At 40.9% G+C, this 25,554-nt stretch overlaps 1 protein-coding gene across 4 annotated transcripts in view; it reads left to right on the top strand.

Moving 5' to 3' along the window:
• The window catches only part of ANKRD6 (ankyrin repeat domain 6), a 283,459-nt gene that overhangs the window by 203,153 nt on the left and 54,752 nt on the right, over window positions 1-25,554 (top strand). The window lies entirely within an intron of this gene.

The following is a 25,554-nucleotide window of genomic DNA, read 5'->3' on the forward strand; positions in this document are numbered from 1 at the left end:
TCCCTGATTCACTCTTGGCAGGTTGTGCATTTCTAAGAATTTGTCCATTTCTTCCAGGTTGTCCATTTTATTGGCATAGAGGTGGTTGTAATCCCTCGTGATCCTGTGTGTATTTCTGCAATATCAGTTGTTACTTCTCCTTTTTCCGTTTTTTTTTTTTTTACCTCTTTATTGGAGTATGATTGCTTTATAATGGTGTGTTAGTTTCTGCTTTATAACAAAGTGAATCAGTTATACATATACGTATGTTCCCATATCTCTTCCCTCTTGCGTCTCCCTCCCTCCCACCCTCCCTATCCCAACCCTCTAGGTGGTCACAAAGCCCGGAGCTGATCTCCCTGTGCTACGCGGCTGCTTCCCACTAGCTATCTATTTTACGTTTGGTGGTGTATATATGTCCATGCCACTCTGTCACTTTGTCACAGCTTACTCTTCCCCCTCCCCATATCCTCAAGTCCGTTCTCTAGTAGGTCTGTCTTTATTCCTATCTTGCCCCTAGGTTCTCTATGACATTTTTTTCCTCTTAAATTCCCTACATATGTGTTAGCACATGGCATTTGTCTTTCTCTTTCTGACTTAACTTCACTCTGTGTGACAGACTCTAGGTCCATCCACCTCATTACAAATAGCTCAATTTCGTTTCTTTTTAGGGCTGAGTACTATTCCATTGTATATGTGTGCCACATCTTCTTTATCCATTCATGCGATGATGGACACTTAGGTCGTTTCCATCTCCGGGCTATTGTAAATAGAGCTGCGATGAACATTTTGGTACATGACTCTTTTTGAATTATGGTTTTCTCAGGGTATGTGCCCAGTAGTGGGATTGCTGGGTCATATGGTAGTTCTATTTGTCGTTTTTTAAGGAACCTCCATACTGTTCTCCATAGTGGCTGTACCGATTCGCATTCCCAGCAGTAGTGCAAGAGGGTTCCCTGTTCTCCACACCCTCTCCAGCATTTATTGTTTCTAGACTTTTGGATGATGGCCCTTCTGACTGGTGTGAGATGATACCTCATTGTAGTTTTGAGTTGCATTTCTCTACTGATTAATGATGTTGAGCATTCTTTCATGTGTTTGTTGGCAGTCTGTATATCTTCTTTGGAGAAATGTCTATTTAGGTCTTCTGCCCATTTTTGGATTGGGTCGTTTGTTTTTTTGTTATTGAGCTGCATGAGCTGCTTGTAAATTTTGGAGATGAGTCCTTTGTCCGTTGCTTCATGTGAAGATACTTGCTCCCATTCTGAGGGTTGTCTTTTGGTCTTGTTTATGGTTTCCTTTGCTGTGCAAAAGCTTTGAAGTTTCATTAGGCCCCATTTGTTTATTTTTGTTTTTATTTCCATTTCTCTAGTAGGTGGGTCAGAAGGGATCTTGCTGTGATTGATGTCATAGAGTGTTCTGCCTATGGTTTCCTCTAGGAGTTTGATAGTTTCTGGCCTTACATGTAGGTCTTTAATCCATTTTGAGCTTATTTTTGTGTATGGTGTTAGGGAGCGATCTAATCTCATACTTTTACATGTACCTGTCCAGTTTTCCCAGCACCATTTATTGAAGAGGCTGTCCTTTCTCCACTGTACATTCCTGCCTCCTTTATCAAAGGTAAGGTGACCATATGCGCGTGGGTTTATCTCTGGGCTTTCTATGCTGTTCCTTTGATCTGTGTTTCTGGTTTTGTGCCAGTACCATACTGTAGCTTTGTAGTATAGTCTGAAGTCAGGGAGCCTGACTCCTCCAGCTCCGTTTTTCGTTCTCAAGGTTGCTTTGGCTATTCGGGGTCTTTTGTGTTTCCATACAAATTGTGAGATTTTTTGTTCTAGTTCTGTGAAAAATGCCGGTGGTAGTTTGCTAGGGATTGCACTGGATCTGTAGATTGCTTTGGGTAGTAGAGTCATTTTCACAATGTTGATTCTTCCAATCCAGGAACATGGTGTATCTCTCCATCTATTTGTATCATCTTTAATTTCTTTCACCAGTGTCTTATAATTTTCTGCATACAGGTCTTTTGTCTCCTTAGGTAGGTTTATTCCTAGATATTTTATTCTTTTTGTTGCAGTGGTAAACGGGAGTGTTTCCTTGATTTCACTTTCAGGTTTTTCATCATCAGTGTATAGGAATGCCAGAGATTTCTGTGCATTAATTTTGTATCCTGCTGCTTTACCAAATTCATTGATTAGCTCTAGTAGTCTTCTGGGAGCATCTTTAGGATTCTCTATGTATAGTATGATGTCACGTGCAAACAGTGACAGCTTTACCTCTTCTTTTCCGATTTGTATTCCTTTTAATTCTCCTCTGATTGCTGTGGCTAAAACTTCCAAGACTATGTTGAATAAGAGTGGCGAGAGTGGGCAACCTTTACTTGCTCCTCATCTTAGTGGAAATGGTTTCAGTTTTTCACCACTGAGGACGATGTTGGCTGTGGTTTTGTCATACATGGCCTTTATTATGTTGAGGAAAGTTCCCTCCGTGCCTACCTTCTGCAGGGTTTTTATCATAAATGGGTGTTGAATTTTGTCGAAAGCTTTCTCTGCATCTGTTGACGTGAGCATATGGCTTTTCTCCTTGAGGTTGTTAGTGTGGTGTATCACATTGATTGATTTGCGTATGTTGAAGAATCCTTGCATTCCTGGAATAAACCCCCCTGGATCATGGTGTATGATCCTCTTAATGTGCTGCTGGATTCTGTTTGCTAGTAGTTTGTTGAGGAGTTTTGCATCTATGTTTATCAGTGATATTGGCCTGTAGTTTTCTTGCTTTGTGACATCTTTGTCTGGTTTTGGTATCAGGGTGATGGTGGCCTCGTAGAATGAGTTTGGGAGTGTTCCTCCCTCTGCTATATTTTGGAAGAGTTTGAGAAGGATAGGTGTTAACTCTTCCCTAAATGTTTGATAGAATTTGCCTGTGAAGCCATCTGGTCCTGGGCTTTTGTTTGTTAGGAAGATTTTTAATCACAGTTTCAATTTCAGTGCTTGTGATCGGGCTGTTCATATTTTCCATTTCTCCCTGATTCACTCTTGGCAGGTTGTGCATTTCTAAGAATTTGTCCATTTCTTCCAGGTTGTCCATTTTATTGGCATAGAGGTGGTTGTAATCCCTCGTGATCCTGTGTGTATTTCTGCAATATCAGTTGTTACTTCTCCTTTTTCCGTTTTTTTTTTTTTTTACCTCTTTATTGGAGTATGATTGCTTTATAATGGTGTGTTAGTTTCTGCTTTATAACAAAGTGAATCAGTTATACATATACGTATGTTCCCATATCTCTTCCCTCTTGCGTCTCCCTCCCTCCCACCCTCCCTATCCCAACCCTCTAGGTGGTCACAAAGCCCGGAGCTGATCTCCCTGTGCTACGCGGCTGCTTCCCACTAGCTATCTATTTTACGTTTGGTGGTGTATATATGTCCATGCCACTCTGTCACTTTGTCACAGCTTACTCTTCCCCCTCCCCATATCCTCAAGTCCGTTCTCTAGTAGGTCTGTCTTTATTCCTATCTTGCCCCTAGGTTCTCTATGACATTTTTTTCCTCTTAAATTCCCTACATATGTGTTAGCACATGGCATTTGTCTTTCTCTTTCTGACTTAACTTCACTCTGTGTGACAGACTCTAGGTCCATCCACCTCATTACAAATAGCTCAATTTCGTTTCTTTTTAGGGCTGAGTACTATTCCATTGTATATGTGTGCCACATCTTCTTTATCCATTCATGCGATGATGGACACTTAGGTCGTTTCCATCTCCGGGCTATTGTAAATAGAGCTGCGATGAACATTTTGGTACATGACTCTTTTTGAATTATGGTTTTCTCAGGGTATGTGCCCAGTAGTGGGATTGCTGGGTCATATGGTAGTTCTATTTGTCGTTTTTTAAGGAACCTCCATACTGTTCTCCATAGTGGCTGTACCGATTCGCATTCCCAGCAGTAGTGCAAGAGGGTTCCCTGTTCTCCACACCCTCTCCAGCATTTATTGTTTCTAGATTTTTGGATGATGGCCCTTCTGACTGGTGTGAGATGATACCTCATTGTAGTTTTGAGTTGCATTTCTCTACTGATTAATGATGTTGAGCATTCTTTCATGTGTTTGTTGGCAGTCTGTATATCTTCTTTGGAGAAATGTCTATTTAGGTCTTCTGCCCATTTTTGGATTGGGTCGTTTGTTTTTTTGTTATTGAGCTGCATGAGCTGCTTGTAAATTTTGGAGATGAGTCCTTTGTCCGTTGCTTCATGTGAAGATACTTGCTCCCATTCTGAGGGTTGTCTTTTGGTCTTGTTTATGGTTTCCTTTGCTGTGCAAAAGCTTTGAAGTTTCATTAGGCCCCATTTGTTTATTTTTGTTTTTATTTCCATTTCTCTAGTAGGTGGGTCAGAAGGGATCTTGCTGTGATTGATGTCATAGAGTGTTCTGCCTATGGTTTCCTCTAGGAGTTTGATAGTTTCTGGCCTTACATGTAGGTCTTTAATCCATTTTGAGCTTATTTTTGTGTATGGTGTTAGGGAGCGATCTAATCTCATACTTTTACATGTACCTGTCCAGTTTTCCCAGCACCATTTATTGAAGAGGCTGTCCTTTCTCCACTGTACATTCCTGCCTCCTTTATCAAAGGTAAGGTGACCATATGCGCGTGGGTTTATCTCTGGGCTTTCTATGCTGTTCCTTTGATCTGTGTTTCTGGTTTTGTGCCAGTACCATACTGTAGCTTTGTAGTATAGTCTGAAGTCAGGGAGCCTGACTCCTCCAGCTCCGTTTTTCGTTCTCAAGGTTGCTTTGGCTATTCGGGGTCTTTTGTGTTTCCATACAAATTGTGAGATTTTTTGTTCTAGTTCTGTGAAAAATGCCGGTGGTAGTTTGCTAGGGATTGCACTGGATCTGTAGATTGCTTTGGGTAGTAGAGTCATTTTCACAATGTTGATTCTTCCAATCCAGGAACATGGTGTATCTCTCCATCTATTTGTATCATCTTTAATTTCTTTCACCAGTGTCTTATAATTTTCTGCATACAGGTCTTTTGTCTCCTTAGGTAGGTTTATTCCTAGATATTTTATTCTTTTTGTTGCAGTGGTAAACGGGAGTGTTTCCTTGATTTCACTTTCAGGTTTTTCATCATCAGTGTATAGGAATGCCAGAGATTTCTGTGCATTAATTTTGTATCCTGCTGCTTTACCAAATTCATTGATTAGCTCTAGTAGTCTTCTGGGAGCATCTTTAGGATTCTCTATGTATAGTATGATGTCACGTGCAAACAGTGACAGCTTTACCTCTTCTTTTCCGATTTGTATTCCTTTTAATTCTCCTCTGATTGCTGTGGCTAAAACTTCCAAGACTATGTTGAATAAGAGTGGCGAGAGTGGGCAACCTTTACTTGCTCCTGATCTTAGTGGAAATGGTTTCAGTTTTTCACCACTGAGGACGATGTTGGCTGTGGTTTTGTCATACATGGCCTTTATTATGTTGAGGAAAGTTCCCTCCGTGCCTACCTTCTGCAGGGTTTTTATCATAAATGGGTGTTGAATTTTGTCGAAAGCTTTCTCTGCATCTGTTGACGTGAGCATATGGCTTTTCTCCTTGAGGTTGTTAGTGTGGTGTATCACATTGATTGATTTGCGTATGTTGAAGAATCCTTGCATTCCTGGAATAAACCCCCCTGGATCATGGTGTATGATCCTCTTAATGTGCTGCTGGATTCTGTTTGCTAGTAGTTTGTTGAGGAGTTTTGCATCTATGTTTATCAGTGATATTGGCCTGTAGTTTTCTTGCTTTGTGACATCTTTGTCTGGTTTTGGTATCAGGGTGATGGTGGCCTCGTAGAATGAGTTTGGGAGTGTTCCTCCCTCTGCTATATTTTGGAAGAGTTTGAGAAGGATAGGTGTTAACTCTTCCCTAAATGTTTGATAGAATTTGCCTGTGAAGCCATCTGGTCCTGGGCTTTTGTTTGTTAGGAAGATTTTTAATCACAGTTTCAATTTCAGTGCTTGTGATCGGGCTGTTCATATTTTCCATTTCTCCCTGATTCACTCTTGGCAGGTTGTGCATTTCTAAGAATTTGTCCATTTCTTCCAGGTTGTCCATTTTATTGGCATAGAGGTGGTTGTAATCCCTCGTGATCCTGTGTGTATTTCTGCAATATCAGTTGTTACTTCTCCTTTTTCCGTTTTTTTTTTTTTTTACCTCTTTATTGGAGTATGATTGCTTTATAATGGTGTGTTAGTTTCTGCTTTATAACAAAGTGAATCAGTTATACATATACGTATGTTCCCATATCTCTTCCCTCTTGCGTCTCCCTCCCTCCCACCCTCCCTATCCCAACCCTCTAGGTGGTCACAAAGCCCGGAGCTGATCTCCCTGTGCTACGCGGCTGCTTCCCACTAGCTATCTATTTTACGTTTGGTGGTGTATATATGTCCATGCCACTCTGTCACTTTGTCACAGCTTACTCTTCCCCCTCCCCATATCCTCAAGTCCGTTCTCTAGTAGGTCTGTCTTTATTCCTATCTTGCCCCTAGGTTCTCTATGACATTTTTTTCCTCTTAAATTCCCTACATATGTGTTAGCACATGGCATTTGTCTTTCTCTTTCTGACTTAACTTCACTCTGTGTGACAGACTCTAGGTCCATCCACCTCATTACAAATAGCTCAATTTCGTTTCTTTTTAGGGCTGAGTACTATTCCATTGTATATGTGTGCCACATCTTCTTTATCCATTCATGCGATGATGGACACTTAGGTCGTTTCCATCTCCGGGCTATTGTAAATAGAGCTGCGATGAACATTTTGGTACATGACTCTTTTTGAATTATGGTTTTCTCAGGGTATGTGCCCAGTAGTGGGATTGCTGGGTCATATGGTAGTTCTATTTGTCGTTTTTTAAGGAACCTCCATACTGTTCTCCATAGTGGCTGTACCGATTCGCATTCCCAGCAGTAGTGCAAGAGGGTTCCCTGTTCTCCACACCCTCTCCAGCATTTATTGTTTCTAGACTTTTGGATGATGGCCCTTCTGACTGGTGTGAGATGATACCTCATTGTAGTTTTGAGTTGCATTTCTCTACTGATTAATGATGTTGAGCATTCTTTCATGTGTTTGTTGGCAGTCTGTATATCTTCTTTGGAGAAATGTCTATTTAGGTCTTCTGCCCATTTTTGGATTGGGTCGTTTGTTTTTTTGTTATTGAGCTGCATGAGCTGCTTGTAAATTTTGGAGATGAGTCCTTTGTCCGTTGCTTCATGTGAAGATACTTGCTCCCATTCTGAGGGTTGTCTTTTGGTCTTGTTTATGGTTTCCTTTGCTGTGCAAAAGCTTTGAAGTTTCATTAGGCCCCATTTGTTTATTTTTGTTTTTATTTCCATTTCTCTAGTAGGTGGGTCAGAAGGGATCTTGCTGTGATTGATGTCATAGAGTGTTCTGCCTATGGTTTCCTCTAGGAGTTTGATAGTTTCTGGCCTTACATGTAGGTCTTTAATCCATTTTGAGCTTATTTTTGTGTATGGTGTTAGGGAGCGATCTAATCTCATACTTTTACATGTACCTGTCCAGTTTTCCCAGCACCATTTATTGAAGAGGCTGTCCTTTCTCCACTGTACATTCCTGCCTCCTTTATCAAAGGTAAGGTGACCATATGCGCGTGGGTTTATCTCTGGGCTTTCTATGCTGTTCCTTTGATCTGTGTTTCTGGTTTTGTGCCAGTACCATACTGTAGCTTTGTAGTATAGTCTGAAGTCAGGGAGCCTGACTCCTCCAGCTCCGTTTTTCGTTCTCAAGGTTGCTTTGGCTATTCGGGGTCTTTTGTGTTTCCATACAAATTGTGAGATTTTTTGTTCTAGTTCTGTGAAAAATGCCGGTGGTAGTTTGCTAGGGATTGCACTGGATCTGTAGATTGCTTTGGGTAGTAGAGTCATTTTCACAATGTTGATTCTTCCAATCCAGGAACATGGTGTATCTCTCCATCTATTTGTATCATCTTTAATTTCTTTCACCAGTGTCTTATAATTTTCTGCATACAGGTCTTTTGTCTCCTTAGGTAGGTTTATTCCTAGATATTTTATTCTTTTTGTTGCAGTGGTAAACGGGAGTGTTTCCTTGATTTCACTTTCAGGTTTTTCATCATCAGTGTATAGGAATGCCAGAGATTTCTGTGCATTAATTTTGTATCCTGCTGCTTTACCAAATTCATTGATTAGCTCTAGTAGTCTTCTGGGAGCATCTTTAGGATTCTCTATGTATAGTATGATGTCACGTGCAAACAGTGACAGCTTTACCTCTTCTTTTCCGATTTGTATTCCTTTTAATTCTCCTCTGATTGCTGTGGCTAAAACTTCCAAGACTATGTTGAATAAGAGTGGCGAGAGTGGGCAACCTTTACTTGCTCCTCATCTTAGTGGAAATGGTTTCAGTTTTTCACCACTGAGGACGATGTTGGCTGTGGTTTTGTCATACATGGCCTTTATTATGTTGAGGAAAGTTCCCTCCGTGCCTACCTTCTGCAGGGTTTTTATCATAAATGGGTGTTGAATTTTGTCGAAAGCTTTCTCTGCATCTGTTGACGTGAGCATATGGCTTTTCTCCTTGAGGTTGTTAGTGTGGTGTATCACATTGATTGATTTGCGTATGTTGAAGAATCCTTGCATTCCTGGAATAAACCCCCCTGGATCATGGTGTATGATCCTCTTAATGTGCTGCTGGATTCTGTTTGCTAGTAGTTTGTTGAGGAGTTTTGCATCTATGTTTATCAGTGGTATTGGCCTGTAGTTTTCTTGCTTTGTGACATCTTTGTCTGGTTTTGGTATCAGGGTGATGGTGGCCTCGTAGAATGAGTTTGGGAGTGTTCCTCCCTCTGCTATATTTTGGAAGAGTTTGAGAAGGATAGGTGTTAACTCTTCCCTAAATGTTTGATAGAATTTGCCTGTGAAGCCATCTGGTCCTGAGCTTTTGTTTGTTAGGAAGATTTTTAATCACAGTTTCAATTTCAGTGCTTGTGATCGGGCTGTTCATATTTTCCATTTCTCCCTGATTCACTCTTGGCAGGTTGTGCATTTCTAAGAATTTGTCCATTTCTTCCAGGTTGTCCATTTTATTGGCATAGAGGTGGTTGTAATCCCTCGTGATCCTGTGTGTATTTCTGCAATATCAGTTGTTACTTCTCCTTTTTCCGTTTTTTTTTTTTTTTGCCTCTTTATTGGAGTATGATTGCTTTATAATGGTGTGTTAGTTTCTGCTTTATAACAAAGTGAATCAGTTATACATATACGTATGTTCCCATATCTCTTCCCTCTTGCGTCTCCCTCCCTCCCACCCTCCCTATCCCAACCCTCTAGGTGGTCACAAAGCCCGGAGCTGATCTCCCTGTGCTACGCGGCTGCTTCCCACTAGCTATCTATTTTACGTTTGGTGGTGTATATATGTCCATGCCACTCTGTCACTTTGTCACAGCTTACTCTTCCCCCTCCCCATATCCTCAAGTCCGTTCTCTAGTAGGTCTGTCTTTATTCCTATCTTGCCCCTAGGTTCTCTATGACATTTTTTTCCTCTTAAATTCCCTACATATGTGTTAGCACATGGCATTTGTCTTTCTCTTTCTGACTTAACTTCACTCTGTGTGACAGACTCTAGGTCCATCCACCTCATTACAAATAGCTCAATTTCGTTTCTTTTTAGGGCTGAGTACTATTCCATTGTATATGTGTGCCACATCTTCTTTATCCATTCATGCGATGATGGACACTTAGGTCGTTTCCATCTCCGGGCTATTGTAAATAGAGCTGCGATGAACATTTTGGTACATGACTCTTTTTGAATTATGGTTTTCTCAGGGTATGTGCCCAGTAGTGGGATTGCTGGGTCATATGGTAGTTCTATTTGTCGTTTTTTAAGGAACCTCCATACTGTTCTCCATAGTGGCTGTACCGATTCGCATTCCCAGCAGTAGTGCAAGAGGGTTCCCTGTTCTCCACACCCTCTCCAGCATTTATTGTTTCTAGACTTTTGGATGATGGCCCTTCTGACTGGTGTGAGATGATACCTCATTGTAGTTTTGAGTTGCATTTCTCTACTGATTAATGATGTTGAGCATTCTTTCATGTGTTTGTTGGCAGTCTGTATATCTTCTTTGGAGAAATGTCTATTTAGGTCTTCTGCCCATTTTTGGATTGGGTCGTTTGTTTTTTTGTTATTGAGCTGCATGAGCTGCTTGTAAATTTTGGAGATGAGTCCTTTGTCCGTTGCTTCATGTGAAAATACTTGCTCCCATTCTGAGGGTTGTCTTTTGGTCTTGTTTATGGTTTCCTTTGCTGTGCAAAAGCTTTGAAGTTTCATTAGGCCCCATTTGTTTATTTTTGTTTTTATTTCCATTTCTCTAGTAGGTGGGTCAGAAGGGATCTTGCTGTGATTGATGTCATAGAGTGTTCTGCCTATGGTTTCCTCTAGGAGTTTGATAGTTTCTGGCCTTACATGTAGGTCTTTAATCCATTTTGAGCTTATTTTTGTGTGTGGTGTTAGGGAGCGATCTAATCTCATACTTTTACATGTACCTGTCCAGTTTTCCCAGCACCATTTATTGAAGAGGCTGTCCTTTCTCCACTGTACATTCCTGCCTCCTTTATCAAAGGTAAGGTGACCATATGCGCGTGGGTTTATCTCTGGGCTTTCTATGCTGTTCCTTTGATCTGTGTTTCTGGTTTTGTGCCAGTACCATACTGTAGCTTTGTAGTATAGTCTGAAGTCAGGGAGCCTGACTCCTCCAGCTCCGTTTTTCGTTCTCAAGGTTGCTTTGGCTATTCGGGGTCTTTTGTGTTTCCATACAAATTGTGAGATTTTTTGTTCTAGTTCTGTGAAAAATGCCGGTGGTAGTTTGCTAGGGATTGCACTGGATCTGTAGATTGCTTTGGGTAGTAGAGTCATTTTCACAATGTTGATTCTTCCAATCCAGGAACATGGTGTATCTCTCCATCTATTTGTATCATCTTTAATTTCTTTCACCAGTGTCTTATAATTTTCTGCATACAGGTCTTTTGTCTCCTTAGGTAGGTTTATTCCTAGATATTTTATTCTTTTTGTTGCAGTGGTAAACGGGAGTGTTTCCTTGATTTCACTTTCAGGTTTTTCATCATCAGTGTATAGGAATGCCAGAGATTTCTGTGCATTAATTTTGTATCCTGCTGCTTTACCAAATTCATTGATTAGCTCTAGTAGTCTTCTGGGAGCATCTTTAGGATTCTCTATGTATAGTATGATGTCACGTGCAAACAGTGACAGCTTTACCTCTTCTTTTCCGATTTGTATTCCTTTTAATTCTCCTCTGATTGCTGTGGCTAAAACTTCCAAGACTATGTTGAATAAGAGTGGCGAGAGTGGGCAACCTTTACTTGCTCCTCATCTTAGTGGAAATGGTTTCAGTTTTTCACCACTGAGGACGATGTTGGCTGTGGTTTTGTCATACATGGCCTTTATTATGTTGAGGAAAGTTCCCTCCGTGCCTACCTTCTGCAGGGTTTTTATCATAAATGGGTGTTGAATTTTGTCGAAAGCTTTCTCTGCATCTGTTGACGTGAGCATATGGCTTTTCTCCTTGAGGTTGTTAGTGTGGTGTATCACATTGATTGATTTGCGTATGTTGAAGAATCCTTGCATTCCTGGAATAAACCCCCCTGGATCATGGTGTATGATCCTCTTAATGTGCTGCTGGATTCTGTTTGCTAGTAGTTTGTTGAGGAGTTTTGCATCTATGTTTATCAGTGATATTGGCCTGTAGTTTTCTTGCTTTGTGACATCTTTGTCTGGTTTTGGTATCAGGGTGATGGTGGCCTCGTAGAATGAGTTTGGGAGTGTTCCTCCCTCTGCTATATTTTGGAAGAGTTTGAGAAGGATAGGTGTTAACTCTTCCCTAAATGTTTGATAGAATTTGCCTGTGAAGCCATCTGGTCCTGGGCTTTTGTTTGTTAGGAAGATTTTTAATCACAGTTTCAATTTCAGTGCTTGTGATCGGGCTGTTCATATTTTCCATTTCTCCCTGATTCACTCTTGGCAGGTTGTGCATTTCTAAGAATTTGTCCATTTCTTCCAGGTTGTCCATTTTATTGGCATAGAGGTGGTTGTAATCCCTCGTGATCCTGTGTGTATTTCTGCAATATCAGTTGTTACTTCTCCTTTTTCCGTTTTTTTTTTTTTTACCTCTTTATTGGAGTATGATTGCTTTATAATGGTGTGTTAGTTTCTGCTTTATAACAAAGTGAATCAGTTATACATATACGTATGTTCCCATATCTCTTCCCTCTTGCGTCTCCCTCCCTCCCACCCTCCCTATCCCAACCCTCTAGGTGGTCACAAAGCCCGGAGCTGATCTCCCTGTGCTACGCGGCTGCTTCCCACTAGCTATCTATTTTACGTTTGGTGGTGTATATATGTCCATGCCACTCTGTCACTTTGTCACAGCTTACTCTTCCCCCTCCCCATATCCTCAAGTCCGTTCTCTAGTAGGTCTGTCTTTATTCCTATCTTGCCCCTAGGTTCTCTATGACATTTTTTTCCTCTTAAATTCCCTACATATGTGTTAGCACATGGCATTTGTCTTTCTCTTTCTGACTTAACTTCACTCTGTGTGACAGACTCTAGGTCCATCCACCTCATTACAAATAGCTCAATTTCGTTTCTTTTTAGGGCTGAGTACTATTCCATTGTATATGTGTGCCACATCTTCTTTATCCATTCATGCGATGATGGACACTTAGGTCGTTTCCATCTCCGGGCTATTGTAAATAGAGCTGCGATGAACATTTTGGTACATGACTCTTTTTGAATTATGGTTTTCTCAGGGTATGTGCCCAGTAGTGGGATTGCTGGGTCATATGGTAGTTCTATTTGTCGTTTTTTAAGGAACCTCCATACTGTTCTCCATAGTGGCTGTACCGATTCGCATTCCCAGCAGTAGTGCAAGAGGGTTCCCTGTTCTCCACACCCTCTCCAGCATTTATTGTTTCTAGACTTTTGGATGATGGCCCTTCTGACTGGTGTGAGATGATACCTCATTGTAGTTTTGAGTTGCATTTCTCTACTGATTAATGATGTTGAGCATTCTTTCATGTGTTTGTTGGCAGTCTGTATATCTTCTTTGGCGAAATGTCTATTTAGGTCTTCTGCCCATTTTTGGATTGGGTCGTTTGTTTTTTTGTTATTGAGCTGCATGAGCTGCTTGTAAATTTTGGAGATGAGTCCTTTGTCCGTTGCTTCATGTGAAGATACTTGCTCCCATTCTGAGGGTTGTCTTTTGGTCTTGTTTATGGTTTCCTTTGCTGTGCAAAAGCTTTGAAGTTTCATTAGGCCCCATTTGTTTATTTTTGTTTTTATTTCCATTTCTCTAGTAGGTGGGTCAGAAGGGATCTTGCTGTGATTGATGTCATAGAGTGTTCTGCCTATGGTTTCCTCTAGGAGTTTGATAGTTTCTGGCCTTACATGTAGGTCTTTAATCCATTTTGAGCTTATTTTTGTGTGTGGTGTTAGGGAGCGATCTAATCTCATACTTTTACATGTACCTGTCCAGTTTTCCCAGCACCATTTATTGAAGAGGCTGTCCTTTCTCCACTGTACATTCCTGCCTCCTTTATCAAAGGTAAGGTGACCATATGCGCGTGGGTTTATCTCTGGGCTTTCTATGCTGTTCCTTTGATCTGTGTTTCTGGTTTTGTGCCAGTACCATACTGTAGCTTTGTAGTATAGTCTGAAGTCAGGGAGCCTGACTCCTCCAGCTCCGTTTTTCGTTCTCAAGGTTGCTTTGGCTATTCGGGGTCTTTTGTGTTTCCATACAAATTGTGAGATTTTTTGTTCTAGTTCTGTGAAAAATGCCGGTGGTAGTTTGCTAGGGATTGCACTGGATCTGTAGATTGCTTTGGGTAGTAGAGTCATTTTCACAATGTTGATTCTTCCAATCCAGGAACATGGTGTATCTCTCCATCTATTTGTATCATCTTTAATTTCTTTCACCAGTGTCTTATAATTTTCTGCATACAGGTCTTTTGTCTCCTTAGGTAGGTTTATTCCTAGATATTTTATTCTTTTTGTTGCAGTGGTAAACGGGAGTGTTTCCTTGATTTCACTTTCAGGTTTTTCATCATCAGTGTATAGGAATGCCAGAGATTTCTGTGCATTAATTTTGTATCCTGCTGCTTTACCAAATTCATTGATTAGCTCTAGTAGTCTTCTGGGAGCATCTTTAGGATTCTCTATGTATAGTATGATGTCACGTGCAAACAGTGACAGCTTTACCTCTTCTTTTCCGATTTGTATTCCTTTTAATTCTCCTCTGATTGCTGTGGCTAAAACTTCCAAGACTATGTTGAATAAGAGTGGCGAGAGTGGGCAACCTTTACTTGCTCCTCATCTTAGTGGAAATGGTTTCAGTTTTTCACCACTGAGGACGATGTTGGCTGTGGTTTTGTCATACATGGCCTTTATTATGTTGAGGAAAGTTCCCTCCGTGCCTACCTTCTGCAGGGTTTTTATCATAAATGGGTGTTGAATTTTGTCGAAAGCTTTCTCTGCATCTGTTGACGTGAGCATATGGCTTTTCTCCTTGAGGTTGTTAGTGTGGTGTATCACATTGATTGATTTGCGTATGTTGAAGAATCCTTGCATTCCTGGAATAAACCCCCCTGGATCATGGTGTATGATCCTCTTAATGTGCTGCTGGATTCTGTTTGCTAGTAGTTTGTTGAGGAGTTTTGCATCTATGTTTATCAGTGGTATTGGCCTGTAGTTTTCTTGCTTTGTGACATCTTTGTCTGGTTTTGGTATCAGGGTGATGGTGGCCTCGTAGAATGAGTTTGGGAGTGTTCCTCCCTCTGCTATATTTTGGAAGAGTTTGAGAAGGATAGGTGTTAACTCTTCCCTAAATGTTTGATAGAATTTGCCTGTGAAGCCATCTGGTCCTGAGCTTTTGTTTGTTAGGAAGATTTTTAATCACAGTTTCAATTTCAGTGCTTGTGATCGGGCTGTTCATATTTTCCATTTCTCCCTGATTCACTCTTGGCAGGTTGTGCATTTCTAAGAATTTGTCCATTTCTTCCAGGTTGTCCATTTTATTGGCATAGAGGTGGTTGTAATCCCTCGTGATCCTGTGTGTATTTCTGCAATATCAGTTGTTACTTCTCCTTTTTCCGTTTTTTTTTTTTTTTTGCCTCTTTATTGGAGTATGATTGCTTTATAATGGTGTGTTAGTTTCTGCTTTATAACAAAGTGAATCAGTTATACATATACGTATGTTCCCATATCTCTTCCCTCTTGCGTCTCCCTCCCTCCCACCCTCCCTATCCCAACCCTCTAGGTGGTCACAAAGCCCGGAGCTGATCTCCCTGTGCTACGCGGCTGCTTCCCACTAGCTATCTATTTTACGTTTGGTGGTGTATATATGTCCATGCCACTCTGTCACTTTGTCACAGCTTACTCTTCCCCCTCCCCATATCCTCAAGTCCGTTCTCTAGTAGGTCTGTCTTTATTCCTATCTTGCCCCTAGGTTCTCTATGACATTTTTTTCCTCTTAAATTCCCTACATATGTGTTAGCACATGGCATTTGTCTTTCTCTTTCTGACTTAACTTCACTCTGTGTGACAGACTCTAGGTCCATCCACCTCATTACAAATAGCTCAATTTCGTTTCTTTTTAGGGCTGAGTACTATTCCATTGTATATGTGTGCCACATCTTCTTTATCCATTCATGCGATGATGGACACTTAGGTCGTTTCCATCTCCGGGCTATTGTAAATAGAGCTGCGATGAACATTTTGGTACATGACTCTTTTTGAATTATGGTTTTCTCAGGGTATGTGCCCAGTAGTGGGATTGCTGGGTCATATGGTAGTTCTATTTGTCGTTTTTTAAGGAACCTCCATACTGTTCTCCATAGTGGCTGTACCGATTCGCATTCCCAGCAGTAGTGCAAGAGGGTTCCCTGTTCTCCACACCCTCTCCAGCATTTATTGTTTCTAGACTTTTGGATGATGGCCCTTCTGACTGGTGTGAGATGATACCTCATTGTAGTTTTGAGTTGCATTTCTCTACTGATTAATGATGTTGAGCATTCTTTCATGTGTTTGTTGGCAGTCTGTATATCTTCTTTGGAGAAATGTCTATTTAGGTCTTCTGCCCATTTTTGGATTGGGTCGTTTGTTTTTTTGTTATTGAGCTGCATGAGCTGCTTGTAAATTTTGGAGATGAGTCCTTTGTCCGTTGCTTCATGTGAAGATACTTGCTCCCATTCTGAGGGTTGTCTTTTGGTCTTGTTTATGGTTTCCTTTGCTGTGCAAAAGCTTTGAAGTTTCATTAGGCCCCATTTGTTTATTTTTGTTTTTATTTCCATTTCTCTAGTAGGTGGGTCAGAAGGGATCTTGCTGTGATTGATGTCATAGAGTGTTCTGCCTATGGTTTCCTCTAGGAGTTTGATAGTTTCTGGCCTTACATGTAGGTCTTTAATCCATTTTGAGCTTATTTTTGTGTATGGTGTTAGGGAGCGATCTAATCTCATACTTTTACATGTACCTGTCCAGTTTTCCCAGCACCATTTATTGAAGAGGCTGTCCTTTCTCCACTGTACATTCCTGCCTCCTTTATCAAAGGTAAGGTGACCATATGCGCGTGGGTTTATCTCTGGGCTTTCTATGCTGTTCCTTTGATCTGTGTTTCTGGTTTTGTGCCAGTACCATACTGTAGCTTTGTAGTATAGTCTGAAGTCAGGGAGCCTGACTCCTCCAGCTCCGTTTTTCGTTCTCAAGGTTGCTTTGGCTATTCGGGGTCTTTTGTGTTTCCATACAAATTGTGAGATTTTTTGTTCTAGTTCTGTGAAAAATGCCGGTGGTAGTTTGCTAGGGATTGCACTGGATCTGTAGATTGCTTTGGGTAGTAGAGTCATTTTCACAATGTTGATTCTTCCAATCCAGGAACATGGTGTATCTCTCCATCTATTTGTATCATCTTTAATTTCTTTCACCAGTGTCTTATAATTTTCTGCATACAGGTCTTTTGTCTCCTTAGGTAGGTTTATTCCTAGATATTTTATTCTTTTTGTTGCAGTGGTAAACGGGAGTGTTTCCTTGATTTCACTTTCAGGTTTTTCATCATCAGTGTATAGGAATGCCAGAGATTTCTGTGCATTAATTTTGTATCCTGCTGCTTTACCAAATTCATTGATTAGCTCTAGTAGTCTTCTGGGAGCATCTTTAGGATTCTCTATGTATAGTATGATGTCACGTGCAAACAGTGACAGCTTTACCTCTTCTTTTCCGATTTGTATTCCTTTTAATTCTCCTCTGATTGCTGTGGCTAAAACTTCCAAGACTATGTTGAATAAGAGTGGCGAGAGTGGGCAACCTTTACTTGCTCCTCATCTTAGTGGAAATGGTTTCAGTTTTTCACCACTGAGGACGATGTTGGCTGTGGTTTTGTCATACATGGCCTTTATTATGTTGAGGAAAGTTCCCTCCGTGCCTACCTTCTGCAGGGTTTTTATCATAAATGGGTGTTGAATTTTGTCGAAAGCTTTCTCTGCATCTGTTGACGTGAGCATATGGCTTTTCTCCTTGAGGTTGTTAGTGTGGTGTATCACATTGATTGATTTGCGTATGTTGAAGAATCCTTGCATTCCTGGAATAAACCCCCCTGGATCATGGTGTATGATCCTCTTAATGTGCTGCTGGATTCTGTTTGCTAGTAGTTTGTTGAGGAGTTTTGCATCTATGTTTATCAGTGGTATTGGCCTGTAGTTTTCTTGCTTTGTGACATCTTTGTCTGGTTTTGGTATCAGGGTGATGGTGGCCTCGTAGAATGAGTTTGGGAGTGTTCCTCCCTCTGCTATATTTTGGAAGAGTTTGAGAAGGATAGGTGTTAACTCTTCCCTAAATGTTTGATAGAATTTGCCTGTGAAGCCATCTGGTCCTGGGCTTTTGTTTGTTAGGAAGATTTTTAATCACAGTTTCAATTTCAGTGCTTGTGATCGGGCTGTTCATATTTTCCATTTCTCCCTGATTCACTCTTGGCAGGTTGTGCATTTCTAAGAATTTGTCCATTTCTTCCAGGTTGTCCATTTTATTGGCATAGAGGTGGTTGTAATCCCTCGTGATCCTGTGTGTATTTCTGCAATATCAGTTGTTACTTCTCCTTTTTCCGTTTTTTTTTTTTTTTTGCCTCTTTATTGGAGTATGATTGCTTTATAATGGTGTGTTAGTTTCTGCTTTATAACAAAGTGAATCAGTTATACATATACGTATGTTCCCATATCTCTTCCCTCTTGCGTCTCCCTCCCTCCCACCCTCCCTATCCCAACCCTCTAGGTGGTCACAAAGCCCGGAGCTGATCTCCCTGTGCTACGCGGCTGCTTCCCACTAGCTATCTATTTTACGTTTGGTGGTGTATATATGTCCATGCCACTCTGTCACTTTGTCACAGCTTACTCTTCCCCCTCCCCATATCCTCAAGTCCGTTCTCTAGTAGGTCTGTCTTTATTCCTATCTTGCCCCTAGGTTCTCTATGACATTTTTTTCCTCTTAAATTCCCTACATATGTGTTAGCACATGGCATTTGTCTTTCTCTTTCTGACTTAACTTCACTCTGTGTGACAGACTCTAGGTCCATCCACCTTATTACAAATAGCTCAATTTCGTTTCTTTTTAGGGCTGAGTACTATTCCATTGTATATGTGTGCCACATCTTCTTTATCCATTCATGCGATGATGGACACTTAGGTCGTTTCCATCTCCGGGCTATTGTAAATAGAGCTGCGATGAACATTTTGGTACATGACTCTTTTTGAATTATGGTTTTCTCAGGGTATGTGCCCAGTAGTGGGATTGCTGGGTCATATGGTAGTTCTATTTGTCGTTTTTTAAGGAACCTCCATACTGTTCTCCATAGTGGCTGTACCGATTCGCATTCCCAGCAGTAGTGCAAGAGGGTTCCCTGTTCTCCACACCCTCTCCAGCATTTATTGTTTCTAGACTTTTGGATGATGGCCCTTCTGACTGGTGTGAGATGATACCTCATTGTAGTTTTGAGTTGCATTTCTCTACTGATTAATGATGTTGAGCATTCTTTCATGTGTTTGTTGGCAGTCTGTATATCTTCTTTGGCGAAATGTCTATTTAGGTCTTCTGCCCATTTTTGGATTGGGTCGTTTGTTTTTTTGTTATTGAGCTGCATGAGCTGCTTGTAAATTTTGGAGATGAGTCCTTTGTCCGTTGCTTCATGTGAAGATACTTGCTCCCATTCTGAGGGTTGTCTTTTGGTCTTGTTTATGGTTTCCTTTGCTGTGCAAAAGCTTTGAAGTTTCATTAGGCCCCATTTGTTTATTTTTGTTTTTATTTCCATTTCTCTAGTAGGTGGGTCAGAAGGGATCTTGCTGTGATTGATGTCATAGAGTGTTCTGCCTATGGTTTCCTCTAGGAGTTTGATAGTTTCTGGCCTTACATGTAGGTCTTTAATCCATTTTGAGCTTATTTTTGTGTATGGTGTTAGGGAGCGATCTAATCTCATACTTTTACATGTACCTGTCCAGTTTTCCCAGCACCATTTATTGAAGAGGCTGTCCTTTCTCCACTGTACATTCCTGCCTCCTTTATCAAAGGTAAGGTGACCATATGCGCGTGGGTTTATCTCTGGGCTTTCTATGCTGTTCCTTTGATCTGTGTTTCTGGTTTTGTGCCAGTACCATACTGTAGCTTTGTAGTATAGTCTGAAGTCAGGGAGCCTGACTCCTCCAGCTCCGTTTTTCGTTCTCAAGGTTGCTTTGGCTATTCGGGGTCTTTTGTGTTTCCATACAAATTGTGAGATTTTTTGTTCTAGTTCTGTGAAAAATGCCGGTGGTAGTTTGCTAGGGATTGCACTGGATCTGTAGATTGCTTTGGGTAGTAGAGTCATTTTCACAATGTTGATTCTTCCAATCCAGGAACATGGTGTATCTCTCCATCTATTTGTATCATCTTTAATTTCTTTCACCAGTGTCTTATAATTTTCTGCATACAGGTCTTTTGTCTCCTTAGGTAGGTTTATTCCTAGATATTTTATTCTTTTTGTTGCAGTGGTAAACGGGAGTGTTTCCTTGATTTCACTTTCAGGTTTTTCATCATCGGTGTATAGGAATGCCAGAGATTTCTGTGCATTAATTTTGTATCCTGCTGCTTTACCAAATTCATTGATTAGCTCTAGTAGTCTTCTGGGAGCATCTTTAGGATTCTCTATGTATAGTATGATGTCACGTGCAAACAGTGACAGCTTTACCTCTTCTTTTCCGATTTGTATTCCTTTTAATTCTCCTCTGATTGCTGTGGCTAAAACTTCCAAGACTATGTTGAATAAGAGTGGCGAGAGTGGGCAACCTTTACTTGCTCCTCATCTTAGTGGAAATGGTTTCAGTTTTTCACCACTGAGGACGATGTTGGCTGTGGTTTTGTCATACATGGCCTTTATTATGTTGAGGAAAGTTCCCTCCGTGCCTACCTTCTGCAGGGTTTTTATCATAAATGGGTGTTGAATTTTGTCGAAAGCTTTCTCTGCATCTGTTGACGTGAGCATATGGCTTTTCTCCTTGAGGTTGTTAGTGTGGTGTATCACATTGATTGATTTGCGTATGTTGAAGAATCCTTGCATTCCTGGAATAAACCCCCCTGGATCATGGTGTATGATCCTCTTAATGTGCTGCTGGATTCTGTTTGCTAGTAGTTTGTTGAGGAGTTTTGCATCTATGTTTATCAGTGGTATTGGCCTGTAGTTTTCTTGCTTTGTGACATCTTTGTCTGGTTTTGGTATCAGGGTGATGGTGGCCTCGTAGAATGAGTTTGGGAGTGTTCCTCCCTCTGCTATATTTTGGAAGAGTTTGAGAAGGATAGGTGTTAACTCTTCCCTAAATGTTTGATAGAATTTGCCTGTGAAGCCATCTGGTCCTGAGCTTTTGTTTGTTAGGAAGATTTTTAATCACAGTTTCAATTTCAGTGCTTGTGATCGGGCTGTTCATATTTTCCATTTCTCCCTGATTCACTCTTGGCAGGTTGTGCATTTCTAAGAATTTGTCCATTTCTTCCAGGTTGTCCATTTTATTGGCATAGAGGTGGTTGTAATCCCTCGTGATCCTGTGTGTATTTCTGCAATATCAGTTGTTACTTCTCCTTTTTCCGTTTTTTTTTTTTTTTGCCTCTTTATTGGAGTATGATTGCTTTATAATGGTGTGTTAGTTTCTGCTTTATAACAAAGTGAATCAGTTATACATATACGTATGTTCCCATATCTCTTCCCTCTTGCGTCTCCCTCCCTCCCACCCTCCCTATCCCAACCCTCTAGGTGGTCACAAAGCCCGGAGCTGATCTCCCTGTGCTACGCGGCTGCTTCCCACTAGCTATCTATTTTACGTTTGGTGGTGTATATATGTCCATGCCACTCTGTCACTTTGTCACAGCTTACTCTTCCCCCTCCCCATATCCTCAAGTCCGTTCTCTAGTAGGTCTGTCTTTATTCCTATCTTGCCCCTAGGTTCTCTATGACATTTTTTTCCTCTTAAATTCCCTACATATGTGTTAGCACATGGCATTTGTCTTTCTCTTTCTGACTTAACTTCACTCTGTGTGACAGACTCTAGGTCCATCCACCTCATTACAAATAGCTCAATTTCGTTTCTTTTTAGGGCTGAGTACTATTCCATTGTATATGTGTGCCACATCTTCTTTATCCATTCATGCGATGATGGACACTTAGGTCGTTTCCATCTCCGGGCTATTGTAAATAGAGCTGCGATGAACATTTTGGTACATGACTCTTTTTGAATTATGGTTTTCTCAGGGTATGTGCCCAGTAGTGGGATTGCTGGGTCATATGGTAGTTCTATTTGTCGTTTTTTAAGGAACCTCCATACTGTTCTCCATAGTGGCTGTACCGATTCGCATTCCCAGCAGTAGTGCAAGAGGGTTCCCTGTTCTCCACACCCTCTCCAGCATTTATTGTTTCTAGACTTTTGGATGATGGCCCTTCTGACTGGTGTGAGATGATACCTCATTGTAGTTTTGAGTTGCATTTCTCTACTGATTAATGATGTTGAGCATTCTTTCATGTGTTTGTTGGCAGTCTGTATATCTTCTTTGGCGAAATGTCTATTTAGGTCTTCTGCCCATTTTTGGATTGGGTCGTTTGTTTTTTTGTTATTGAGCTGCATGAGCTGCTTGTAAATTTTGGAGATGAGTCCTTTGTCCGTTGCTTCATGTGAAGATACTTGCTCCCATTCTGAGGGTTGTCTTTTGGTCTTGTTTATGGTTTCCTTTGCTGTGCAAAAGCTTTGAAGTTTCATTAGGCCCCATTTGTTTATTTTTGTTTTTATTTCCATTTCTCTAGTAGGTGGGTCAGAAGGGATCTTGCTGTGATTGATGTCATAGAGTGTTCTGCCTATGGTTTCCTCTAGGAGTTTGATAGTTTCTGGCCTTACATGTAGGTCTTTAATCCATTTTGAGCTTATTTTTGTGTATGGTGTTAGGGAGCGATCTAATCTCATACTTTTACATGTACCTGTCCAGTTTTCCCAGCACCATTTATTGAAGAGGCTGTCCTTTCTCCACTGTACATTCCTGCCTCCTTTATCAAAGGTAAGGTGACCATATGCGCGTGGGTTTATCTCTGGGCTTTCTATGCTGTTCCTTTGATCTGTGTTTCTGGTTTTGTGCCAGTACCATACTGTAGCTTTGTAGTATAGTCTGAAGTCAGGGAGCCTGACTCCTCCAGCTCCGTTTTTCGTTCTCAAGGTTGCTTTGGCTATTCGGGGTCTTTTGTGTTTCCATACAAATTGTGAGATTTTTTGTTCTAGTTCTGTGAAAAATGCCGGTGGTAGTTTGCTAGGGATTGCACTGGATCTGTAGATTGCTTTGGGTAGTAGAGTCATTTTCACAATGTTGATTCTTCCAATCCAGGAACATGGTGTATCTCTCCATCTATTTGTATCATCTTTAATTTCTTTCACCAGTGTCTTATAATTTTCTGCATACAGGTCTTTTGTCTCCTTAGGTAGGTTTATTCCTAGATATTTTATTCTTTTTGTTGCAGTGGTAAACGGGAGTGTTTCCTTGATTTCACTTTCAGGTTTTTCATCATCGGTGTATAGGAATGCCAGAGATTTCTGTGCATTAATTTTGTATCCTGCTGCTTTACCAAATTCATTGATTAGCTCTAGTAGTCTTCTGGGAGCATCTTTAGGATTCTCTATGTATAGTATGATGTCACGTGCAAACAGTGACAGCTTTACCTCTTCTTTTCCGATTTGTATTCCTTTTAATTCTCCTCTGATTGCTGTGGCTAAAACTTCCAAGACTATGTTGAATAAGAGTGGCGAGAGTGGGCAACCTTTACTTGCTCCTCATCTTAGTGGAAATGGTTTCAGTTTTTCACCACTGAGGACGATGTTGGCTGTGGTTTTGTCATACATGGCCTTTATTATGTTGAGGAAAGTTCCCTCCGTGCCTACCTTCTGCAGGGTTTTTATCATAAATGGGTGTTGAATTTTGTCGAAAGCTTTCTCTGCATCTGTTGACGTGAGCATATGGCTTTTCTCCTTGAGGTTGTTAGTGTGGTGTATCACATTGATTGATTTGCGTATGTTGAAGAATCCTTGCATTCCTGGAATAAACCCCCCTGGATCATGGTGTATGATCCTCTTAATGTGCTGCTGGATTCTGTTTGCTAGTAGTTTGTTGAGGAGTTTTGCATCTATGTTTATCAGTGGTATTGGCCTGTAGTTTTCTTGCTTTGTGACATCTTTGTCTGGTTTTGGTATCAGGGTGATGGTGGCCTCGTAGAATGAGTTTGGGAGTGTTCCTCCCTCTGCTATATTTTGGAAGAGTTTGAGAAGGATAGGTGTTAACTCTTCCCTAAATGTTTGATAGAATTTGCCTGTGAAGCCATCTGGTCCTGAGCTTTTGTTTGTTAGGAAGATTTTTAATCACAGTTTCAATTTCAGTGCTTGTGATCGGGCTGTTCATATTTTCCATTTCTCCCTGATTCACTCTTGGCAGGTTGTGCATTTCTAAGAATTTGTCCATTTCTTCCAGGTTGTCCATTTTATTGGCATAGAGGTGGTTGTAATCCCTCGTGATCCTGTGTGTATTTCTGCAATATCAGTTGTTACTTCTCCTTTTTCCGTTTTTTTTTTTTTTTGCCTCTTTATTGGAGTATGATTGCTTTATAATGGTGTGTTAGTTTCTGCTTTATAACAAAGTGAATCAGTTATACATATACGTATGTTCCCATATCTCTTCCCTCTTGCGTCTCCCTCCCTCCCACCCTCCCTATCCCAACCCTCTAGGTGGTCACAAAGCCCGGAGCTGATCTCCCTGTGCTACGCGGCTGCTTCCCACTAGCTATCTATTTTACGTTTGGTGGTGTATATATGTCCATGCCACTCTGTCACTTTGTCACAGCTTACTCTTCCCCCTCCCCATATCCTCAAGTCCGTTCTCTAGTAGGTCTGTCTTTATTCCTATCTTGCCCCTAGGTTCTCTATGACATTTTTTTCCTCTTAAATTCCCTACATATGTGTTAGCACATGGCATTTGTCTTTCTCTTTCTGACTTAACTTCACTCTGTGTGACAGACTCTAGGTCCATCCACCTCATTACAAATAGCTCAATTTCGTTTCTTTTTAGGGCTGAGTACTATTCCATTGTATATGTGTGCCACATCTTCTTTATCCATTCATGCGATGATGGACACTTAGGTCGTTTCCATCTCCGGGCTATTGTAAATAGAGCTGCGATGAACATTTTGGTACATGACTCTTTTTGAATTATGGTTTTCTCAGGGTATGTGCCCAGTAGTGGGATTGCTGGGTCATATGGTAGTTCTATTTGTCGTTTTTTAAGGAACCTCCATACTGTTCTCCATAGTGGCTGTACCGATTCGCATTCCCAGCAGTAGTGCAAGAGGGTTCCCTGTTCTCCACACCCTCTCCAGCATTTATTGTTTCTAGACTTTTGGATGATGGCCCTTCTGACTGGTGTGAGATGATACCTCATTGTAGTTTTGAGTTGCATTTCTCTACTGATTAATGATGTTGAGCATTCTTTCATGTGTTTGTTGGCAGTCTGTATATCTTCTTTGGAGAAATGTCTATTTAGGTCTTCTGCCCATTTTTGGATTGGGTCGTTTGTTTTTTTGTTATTGAGCTGCATGAGCTGCTTGTAAATTTTGGAGATGAGTCCTTTGTCCGTTGCTTCATGTGAAGATACTTGCTCCCATTCTGAGGGTTGTCTTTTGGTCTTGTTTATGGTTTCCTTTGCTGTGCAAAAGCTTTGAAGTTTCATTAGGCCCCATTTGTTTATTTTTGTTTTTATTTCCATTTCTCTAGTAGGTGGGTCAGAAGGGATCTTGCTGTGATTGATGTCATAGAGTGTTCTGCCTATGGTTTCCTCTAGGAGTTTGATAGTTTCTGGCCTTACATGTAGGTCTTTAATCCATTTTGAGCTTATTTTTGTGTATGGTGTTAGGGAGCGATCTAATCTCATACTTTTACATGTACCTGTCCAGTTTTCCCAGCACCATTTATTGAAGAGGCTGTCCTTTCTC

Source organism: Stenella coeruleoalba (genome assembly GCF_951394435.1).
Source record: "Stenella coeruleoalba genome assembly, chromosome: 12".
NCBI classification, from domain to species: domain Eukaryota; kingdom Metazoa; phylum Chordata; class Mammalia; order Artiodactyla; family Delphinidae; genus Stenella; species Stenella coeruleoalba.